Consider the following 9,314-nt stretch of genomic DNA (forward strand, 5'->3'; position numbering starts at 1 on the left):
GATATCATCATTGTATGCATTTTAAAAAGAAGGTTCTCTCAATTTTAGCGATTAAGTCGTTTTAAAATAAATTAAGAAGGATGAAGCTAATTTTGCTTGGTTACAAAACAATTTTTTTATGCCAAAAATTATTATAAAAAGTGTATTTTTACAGAAATAAATTTTTCAAGCACCATGCGCTTTCTGTGTACAGCATTATTAAAATTTAAATCACTCAATACTTGATTCGGAGATTCTACCAGGAATGATTCAGTTGTGGTTTTTGTCAACTCTTACCTTTGGTGTGTTTGTAACAAATATTTGAAGAATTTTCAAATTACTCAGTCAAGATGGCCCTTCATAATATATTCAGTAATCTGTTGGCTCTCCAAGTGTATAATACTGAAAGTAATTATTATTTATTAAAAATTCCGGAGTAAAAAATAATGAGTGAAATCTTTTTACATAACTCATTTATCTATTTTTGTTTTCTGCATGTGTATTTGGTTTTCAGTTTTGTTTAGTTATTTTTTACTTTAAATTTAACCATTCAGTTAGTCATTTTATTTTTATATTGACTTATTTATAAGTCAGTAAGTTGAGAAAAAATGTAACCTATTAATTCTTAAAATTCTTTGTTTTCAGAGTATTGTTTTTTGTTTATCTTATCGGATGGCTTTGAGGTTTTACTTTTAGCTCGATGGTGTTAATTAATTTATGTGCCGAAGTTAAAAAAAATAATATCTCTAATCGATTTAATCCTTGATACCTACTTTAGTATATAAATAAAGTACTTCGTACAAATAATTTATAAACATACGCACACTCTTGTGTATGCTGATATTACATCCGGGGTTCAAGGCAACCAATTTATTCTTGCGTTAACATTTTCACGGAGGACCGTGTGAAATTAACATAAACGTGATTCTCTCTAAGTAATATTGATATCGGAATTAAAAAAAGAAAAACTCAATTTTAATGCGTGTTTTTTCATATTCGTAAATATTGGAGAAAATTATTGTTTTAATGATCTTATACAATATGAAGTTTACGTTTTTGTTGAAATCTATTTGGTTTATTTGGTATTCTTAATAATGTTCAACTTGAAAATAAGTACAATTACCGTAGGCCTCTCAAATGTCAGAAAACAATTTGGGCAGTTGAGTCACTTTGGGATTTTTCCATTTTCAAATAAAATAAATATACTACCACGTTCATATAGATAAGTGAATAAATAAATTAGATTCCAAGAGGATTGGCAAGAAGGGCTACGCCTCCGTGTCCCTCTTTTTAGAGCACCACCTCCTGACTTAGGAGTCTAATGAGGGGCTCCTGGGCTAGGTACGAATGAGTCGATTTTTTTTTCTCCGAACAGCTCTTCACATTGACGCAGTGCAGGCAGTGTTGATGTATTTTCTTTCTAAGCAGAACCTACCCAGCCATCCCGCACCCATGCGTTACATCTATTTCATAAATCTGCTTTCACCCATTAGAAGGCCTAAGATATCCTTCATGACCTTGTTACAATAATGTAGCAGAATAATGCCCGGTTCTAAAAATGGATCGGATTCTATGAAAACCAAGCAATCAGCAAGCCGCTCTAAAATGGATAGATGATCAACGTTTACCCAGGAAGACTGCCTTAAAAATGGTTTTTTGAATTAACTTTTGTTTCTCAACTTTACTAACGATTTTGGATATGCACTAAGAGAATTTTGACTACGAATTGAATCTAGATTGCTGTCGTTATGTGAAAAAATGATTCTCCAGTTAAACGAAAGGCATGAAATGTTATTAGAAGACTAATGAACGTTTCACATGTGTAGTTCTTATACAATGTCCGTTCACTTCAGAGTGTTTAACTTTTTAAAATGATTAACTTCTCTTTCCTAGTTTTGATGGGAATTTTTGTCAGGAAATAATAATCAATATTTATACTTAAATTTTTCAATTTCCTCCCAAAAATACAATAAAAAAGAAATTGTTATTCCAAATTTCAATTCAGAAAATTTAGGAATAGAGTTTTGGTTACAATTTTTTCTCAAAGTTTTGTGAGCAAAGAAAGTTACTTCTAAAATTACCGTTAAATTTTCGTCAAAATGATTGCGTCTTCAATAACTTAAACATCTTCTACTGCCTCTAAAGATAGTGCAGTTACGCTGATCAAGCATATTAACATAATTAAAAGCTCGAGGGAACATTGTTGATGTTTTGATCCATGTGATATCTTGTAATTAATTAGTTTGCTCTAATTTGGTTTATATTTAACTTTCATTTTTTTTGGGGGGGCGACATTGTGTTCACAGTTGCGTAATCAGAATGCAATCCAAGAACAGCTAACTCCATTGTTATTAAAGGAATACAAACCTAAAACAGAATGTTGCTTTTGTTCTGCCAATTTTATGTCACTTTGTTTTTTAGAATCGCAGAGGTAGAAATGGGTATTTCTTCTAACAGTTCTTTTTTTAAATAATGAATGATGTAATGATTTAGGCATCAGTGATAAAAACATCTGAGGAAACGAATACCTTAGGGTGGCTATTTTTTCTGAGTTGGCTACTGCCGAATCCAGCCAAACCTCTGTTACCAGCATCATTATTACACGATTTATTTGGAAAATAATATCCATGTGGCCCACTCTTTAACACATTCTCTTAATGCAATTAGGTATTTGAATTAATACATTTTCAAAGTGTAATAATTGGTCTTACAAAAAAAAAAAAAAAAAAATATCGCACAGTATCACAAAGAGAAGAATCTTTGAAGAATTAGGATTGTCAACGATGATAGCCTGCAACAGGCCATCTTCTTTAGCCAAACAATTTGTAATGAAAGTGTACAAAAACTCATAATTAATTTATTCAGAAGATATAACCAGTAATCATTCTATGTTTCTGAAATGGAAACACTTCTAAATGTTTCTCACCATACCTTACTTGTACTGAAGAATTTACACGATTTTTATGTAGTGAATAGATCTAAATTTGTCAGAACATGTTTATCTAATACAGACCACTAAAACCAATGGCAATGACCAACGCCTAGTAAACTGGTTCACACGTGATTGCAAGACTCATTCTATGTCCCAGATTGCGCAAAATGAAACTTGTCATTTGTAGTCAATAATATTACAAAAATTTAAACTGAACAAAGTATATCAAAATTCAAAATAGATTTTAATACAATTATTCAATTAATAACTGTTGCTAAGGAGATGGACTACATGACAAAATAACTTGTTCAAGTTGAAAATATTTGCAGAAACATCAAACACACATCTGATTAGAACTGCTCTCAAAATACTTCCTAGTTCCTAGTTTGCTCGACAGATTCCACCTGTGCCACTTCACTTTCATTCAACCTCTCAAACATTAACTTTAGACAATCCTTTAATTTTTTCTAATATTTAGATATAGTTTTCAAAGAAATTTATTTACATCATATTCAATTTCAAACCCTTAATGATGGCGGACATGGTAAAATTATTAGGTTCGAAGAATTCTTTTCTCTATCTTTCTATTTAATACTCTTTTCTTTATGATGCTAGGAACAATATTTTCCTGCTTGCATCGTTATGTTCTTCTGCAATAACTTTATTAATTATTTTAAATTGCGCCCTGAAAAATAAATAGCTAGCTACTAGAAAAAATTGTATTCGTGAAAAAAAGTGAAGGATTGTAAAAAACTAACTTAAGATGTACCAGGAACATAGTTGATTCCAGACAATGTACTAATAAACAGAATAATATGTAATAATAAATAGTATAATAACAATATTAAAAAAGAATTTAATGAAACCCCTAAATAAATAAAATGATATTGTAAAAGGGTGTGGTCACTGATAATTTGTACCAAGATTGAAAAAGCGTAGCCAACTATTGCCTATTCAAAATCATTTGTTTACTACAAATATCATCGTAAGATTAAAACGTATATGTACTTCTAATGGAACATATGTTTCGAATGATTGAAACATTCATAACTCTTCTTACCCTTAAATTCTGGCCTATTCCACACTACAAATTGCAACAACTAATAGACTAATTTTGAACCAACACCTGCTACAACGTACTTGTCAATGTGCAAGGTAGCCTGCACATTTACAGTTGTTAAAACTTTCTCCTTCGTAGGAGAACTAACTGTTTCAAGGCTACCTTCCTTTTTTTTAATTATATTGAAAATAACAAACCGGTTATCAGAGTCATTCAGTAAAATGTAGCTATTTATTTATTTCTTGTACCAAAAAAACTATCTATTCTTAAAGTACTTGAGGCGTTGAAATCTGTGCAGTGAATTAAATAAATTGTTGATGATCATAAAAATTGTGATTTAACAATTAAAGGGTAAAAATTATTAAATTGTACATTATTAGTTCAATTACAATTGAAATTTTATTTTCTTCAATAAAACTTCAGCTGAAGTATGATCTGAGCATGAGATGTAATTGGTAGGAATCCAACTGATGTTAAAAATGTATTCCTCTTGAATCGTCACTTGTGATTGGTAAAACAATTCGTTTACGAGTTAAAAAACAGAAAATGAGAAGTATAATTGTAATAATTCTTCTCAAATTTGATGAAACATGAATACCGGAATGATATCAGAAGATTGTGAAACCATTATTCATAAATTAATAATATGTAAAGTAATTTTACGACAATAAAGAGCTACCTTTATTTTAAGGAGTATAACCTTGTATTGATTATTATCGGATTATGTTTTGTTGATATATTAATAAGATTTTGTGGAAGATGTAAGTTGATCACGGTTTGTGTTTGTTTCCCTCGGCAAAGTCATACAAAAACTCTTACCATAGTTGAATTCGCCAGTATAAACTTGTCTTATGATGTATCCATTTAACTAACTGATATAGAGGAAGCCAATGTTTCAAAAAGTGCATTATGTTATGTGGCGGTACAGATGTTTGTTTTATTAGTCCTGTTATGGAATAGAAGCTATCGAGAGTAAAGTGCCACCAGTGAACTGCAAGCGTCACATTGCTTCCACAACTGAAGCATTATAAGTTAAATAATAAACTCCTTAAGTTTAAATCCTCGATACATTCCCGTAATACCAGATCTCGCTCATCCGATCTCTATATTCCCTCTCACCGTACCTCATCCTTTGACAAGTCCTTCCTAATACGAGCTACCTCTCTCTGGAACTCCTTGCCATCATCTGTCCGCCATGCTCCTACCCTATCTATCTTTAAATCCCTTCTATTCAGTTATCTCCTTTCTATTCAGCTTCCTCCGAAATTCTAATTGTTTTAATTTATTTCCTTAATCTCTGCTGTTATTTTTATTTTCACTTTTTCTAAATACTTATTTATTTATTTATTTTCTTTTAATCACAGGCCAAACTATTAAGGCCTCTATTTATTCTTAGGGGACAATTGTCCCAGAATAATTTTTTTTTTTCTATTCTATTCTATAATTTAAAAATCCGCTTACAGAAATTGGATTAAAACGAGAATCCATTATTTTCCTCTAAAGTAAAGTAAATTAGATGCCCATTTTTTCAGGCGGGGTTTATTGGTGTGTTGAGAACGAGGAAAGCAGCAACTTTACTACTATTTTCCCATTGGCTCTATTTTATTCTTTATGGACTAGGAGAAATTAAAATCTGTTCGTTTGATTTTGTAAAAATCATGCTAATAACCTTGGCTGATACTCTATTAGATAATCACAGTAGAAATGTTAAATCTTTAAATGAAGCGCTGGTCTACTAAACAGAAATAAAGTAAAACATGTTGTGAAACACTCACTTCCCCTAATCATTGACAAATCTACCAATCTTGACCAAAAATTTTCTTAAAAGCCTCTATTCTCTATACTTGTGGTTCCCTTAAAACACCCACCATTCAGTAGGACGTACTGACCAAGTACACATTTTTTTAATGAGATTTGAATTAGCAATCAGAATATTGAACAAAATTATTTGTAATAAACAGATATTCAGGAGTTTAATTAGTCAAAGTTTGAAATCAATAATTTATTAAAAAATTATTAGTAGCGCTCGTATTAAAAAGATGAACTAAAATAGAACTACGTATTGCGACAACGTTTAAACTCTCTGAAACTGTGGCTTAGAACAATGGAAAATTTAACTTTAGCTTTAAATTGATTTGTCTTGGTTTAAAATATAATCTACTAAATACAGTTCAGTCATCACTTTTTCTTTTTATTATATTAATAAAATATTCAATTTAGACTTGGTAAAAAATATTTAAAAGTAACTGAAAATGGTTTCTGACCAGAAATAAAAAAGGTGGATAATTTCAAACGACGATTGGAAAGCAATAATTAGAAATTAAGTAAAACATTAATTAGAGAAATTATGTGTATAATGAGTAAATAATTTACCATCTAAAAATAAAAATAAAAACTAGATGAGTGCTTCAACTAGCTGCTTGTGTTAATTCGTTATCATTATGAAGAGAAGAGTAGTTGAAACCGGATTTTGGATGCCGGCTTTCCAATCCTACAAGGAAGTAACTAATACAAGCAAATAGGAAATAAACAAAATTTTACTGAAGCTTTTTATCAATTTCTATATAATGATAGCTCATACTGTTGACAGTTATTATAGTTCGCTTAAGAATTTACTGGCAGGCACCTCGTAGTAACTACATGATATGTCCGCTCAAAACAGATATCCCTAGTATGTAATAACGAACTGTTAAAATATTACCTCTTTATTGAATTTCTTTCCTTTTTTTTATAATCTGTTTAGTGAACAAGTTTAAAATTATTGTTTTTTTTTAACATAAAGAAAAGTCTTTTAATAATGATACATTGTCACATGATACAGTGACAAATATTCATTCTAAGCATCTGATATGTTTCGAAAATTAAAGCTGTACATTTTATCTTAAATGTCAATTTGGTTTGATTCTCAATAGGAATTAAAAGCATATTCATTCCAAGATTATTCTTGCAACTGTTTAATGTTTTAATTATCCAGGAAATGATACCTAAGTAATATCTGTGACCTAGAATATCTATTGTGGTTCCTTTGTCAGAGATGATGGGATTGTGGTGATGTACCAATTAAGTTAAATAAGGTGGTTGTAGGAATCAAATAATGAATTGTATTGGGGTCACAAGTAATTTGTGCTCGGCACTTATTCTGTACTATAATTCGTTTGGAAATAAATCCATTCAATTTCTGTAAGCGTAAAATTATGCTATTCCATAATAATGTTTGGCACAAATTTAGAGAACTGCCAAATGGGTTCTTACTCGAACAAATGTATAAGATGCTAATTCAATATTTGATAAATGTTTAAGTATGTTGTTAATATACAAAGTGTTTGTCTTTGATTATGTTGGACAATTTTAAAAATTATTTAAACGTAGTAATAAAGAAAATTAATAGACAAAATGGAGGAATAGTTTTTACGTTTTTAAACCAGGAAGCTTTGCGAAAAAAGAGCATTTATAAAGCAAAATCTCTAGCAAAACTCTTAGAACCTAAATCAGTATTTTATAAAATAAAACAGGTTTTAATATAATTTAAATAATACATTTCAATAATAAAAATAGTTAATTAATTTGATGCGATAAAAACAATCAAGTTAAATAAATTCGACTCTTGTAAAGGTGTAAAAGTAAACTTTTGAAAAGTTGTTGGAGGCATTTGTAATGCAGTGTGGACTTTCTAATTGTAATTGAAATGTATGACTTGAGGAAAAAAGTGTAGCATAATATTTTTAACAACATTCTCGAATTTCCTTTCAGATTGTTGTAAATTATCAATCCAGTAAGTTTTACAAATCTGGACGATTTCATAAAAATGAAAACGCTATTAACAAAAAGTTTTTGTTTTTCTTCAAGCTACCATAATTAGACCTGTTTACCTAAAGTTTCATATTAGGTAACCACTTTTAAGAAATTATGAATTTATGTGATTTAAATAATGACCAAGTTGAATCTAGAAGATCGATTGATTTTGCGACTCGAAGTTGAAAAGCCTTGAAGAGAGAGAAGGCTCTAAATTGTAAACTGGTTTCTCAAGGCTCATCCAAAGCATCGGTTTCCATCCCCCGTAAAGAAACATTGGAGAAAAACGTAGTGATCTGCGTAGAAACGCGAAGACAACATTAATTTTGAGCCGATTCCTAAAGATTGAGTGCTTACATCAGATCAACAATCTGCAAAGCTTCTAAACATCCCTCTTTGTCCTATCGTAAAAGATAACACAAGGTCGCAGGCATCATCACGTCCAAACCCCTCAGCAATCAAAGCTTTTTCCGCACCTAGCTTTAGTCAAGGATCTTGTACCCTTAGATACATGATACCCACTTCCATTACATGATCCACCTTTTTTATGTTTTACTAAATTTACTCGTATGAAGAAAGTATAAACAGGATTTAGGAGATCTTCACAAGTAGTTTTTTTTTGAAAAGGCTTGGAGATTCCTGGATCTTGGAAGGATTCTTTAACAGAGATATAAGGATGAAACGGAATATTGTCAAATTTAATGTTCTAAAGGATTATTTGAACTTTTTTGGTAAGGCAATAGGAGTTTGAATTATAATAATACAGTAAATTTATCTCGTACATAAGAGATATTTTTAAAATAAGTTTAATTAAAATTACCTATTTTTCAGCAGGATAAAATAATGTGCTGTAAACGTTCTGGATTCAGTTGGTAACATTCAATGTGCTGGCTATTACAATAGCAGTATCTCCTCTATAAAAATCATCCACAGAGAACTGTAGAAAGCGCTAACTTACAAAACAATCTAATAGTAGTCACGGCAGTTGGTCAAAGTGAAGCTCGTTCTTCCGTACTTGTTTTAACTTTCAATATCCTTGAAATTTGCATTTTATTTATACAAATTATGCTCTCTACTGTAGACAATCTTTTAAAGTTGGATAAAAAATAGTTTGAATCAAATTTCTAATGAGAATTATTGAATAAATTCTGTAACTTAAGATACCAATAAGTAGTTCTGTATTATTTTCAGAATTACGTTTTTGTTTACTTTAAGAATCTTTTCATTTTCATGGTTTTATGGTAAATAAGAGTGATAGATGTAGGAGTTTATTCTGCAGCTAATCGGGAACTATCAAATCAACATTTCCAATCGATATTTATTTATGAAATAATCTGCTTTAGTTTTGGGAAAAGGACCTTACGGCATAAATTCATTGCATCGGTAAAAAGTACTTTACATTAAACTGCAAGTATGAATTGCAATATTTAAGAAATGAATTTGTTTAAACATTGTCTTAGCTTGTTTATTAATGCAAATTGGATAAAGCACGATCATAGAATGCAGATCCTTGTTATTTTATTCACAACAGAACTGTACTTATGGCCCCAA

General features: G+C 30.3%; 2 long non-coding RNA genes across 2 annotated transcripts in view; both read right to left on the reverse strand.

Annotated features, from left to right (window-relative positions):
- Window positions 1–9,314, reverse strand: part of LOC141452466 (uncharacterized) — a 30,088-nt gene that overhangs the window by 14,106 nt on the left and 6,668 nt on the right. The gene's annotated exons all lie outside the window — the stretch shown is intronic.
- LOC141453424 (uncharacterized) lies at window positions 179–2,340 on the reverse strand. The gene is made up of 2 exons (XR_012457987.1): window positions 2,061–2,340; window positions 179–381 (listed from the first exon to the last, which is right to left on the reverse strand). It is a non-coding gene; the product is annotated as an uncharacterized lncRNA (long non-coding RNA).

Source organism: Rhodnius prolixus, unplaced genomic scaffold (assembly GCF_049639745.1).
Source record: "Rhodnius prolixus isolate KJV_2025 unplaced genomic scaffold, Rpr scaffold_3, whole genome shotgun sequence".
Taxonomy (NCBI): Eukaryota; Metazoa; Arthropoda; class Insecta; order Hemiptera; family Reduviidae; genus Rhodnius; species Rhodnius prolixus.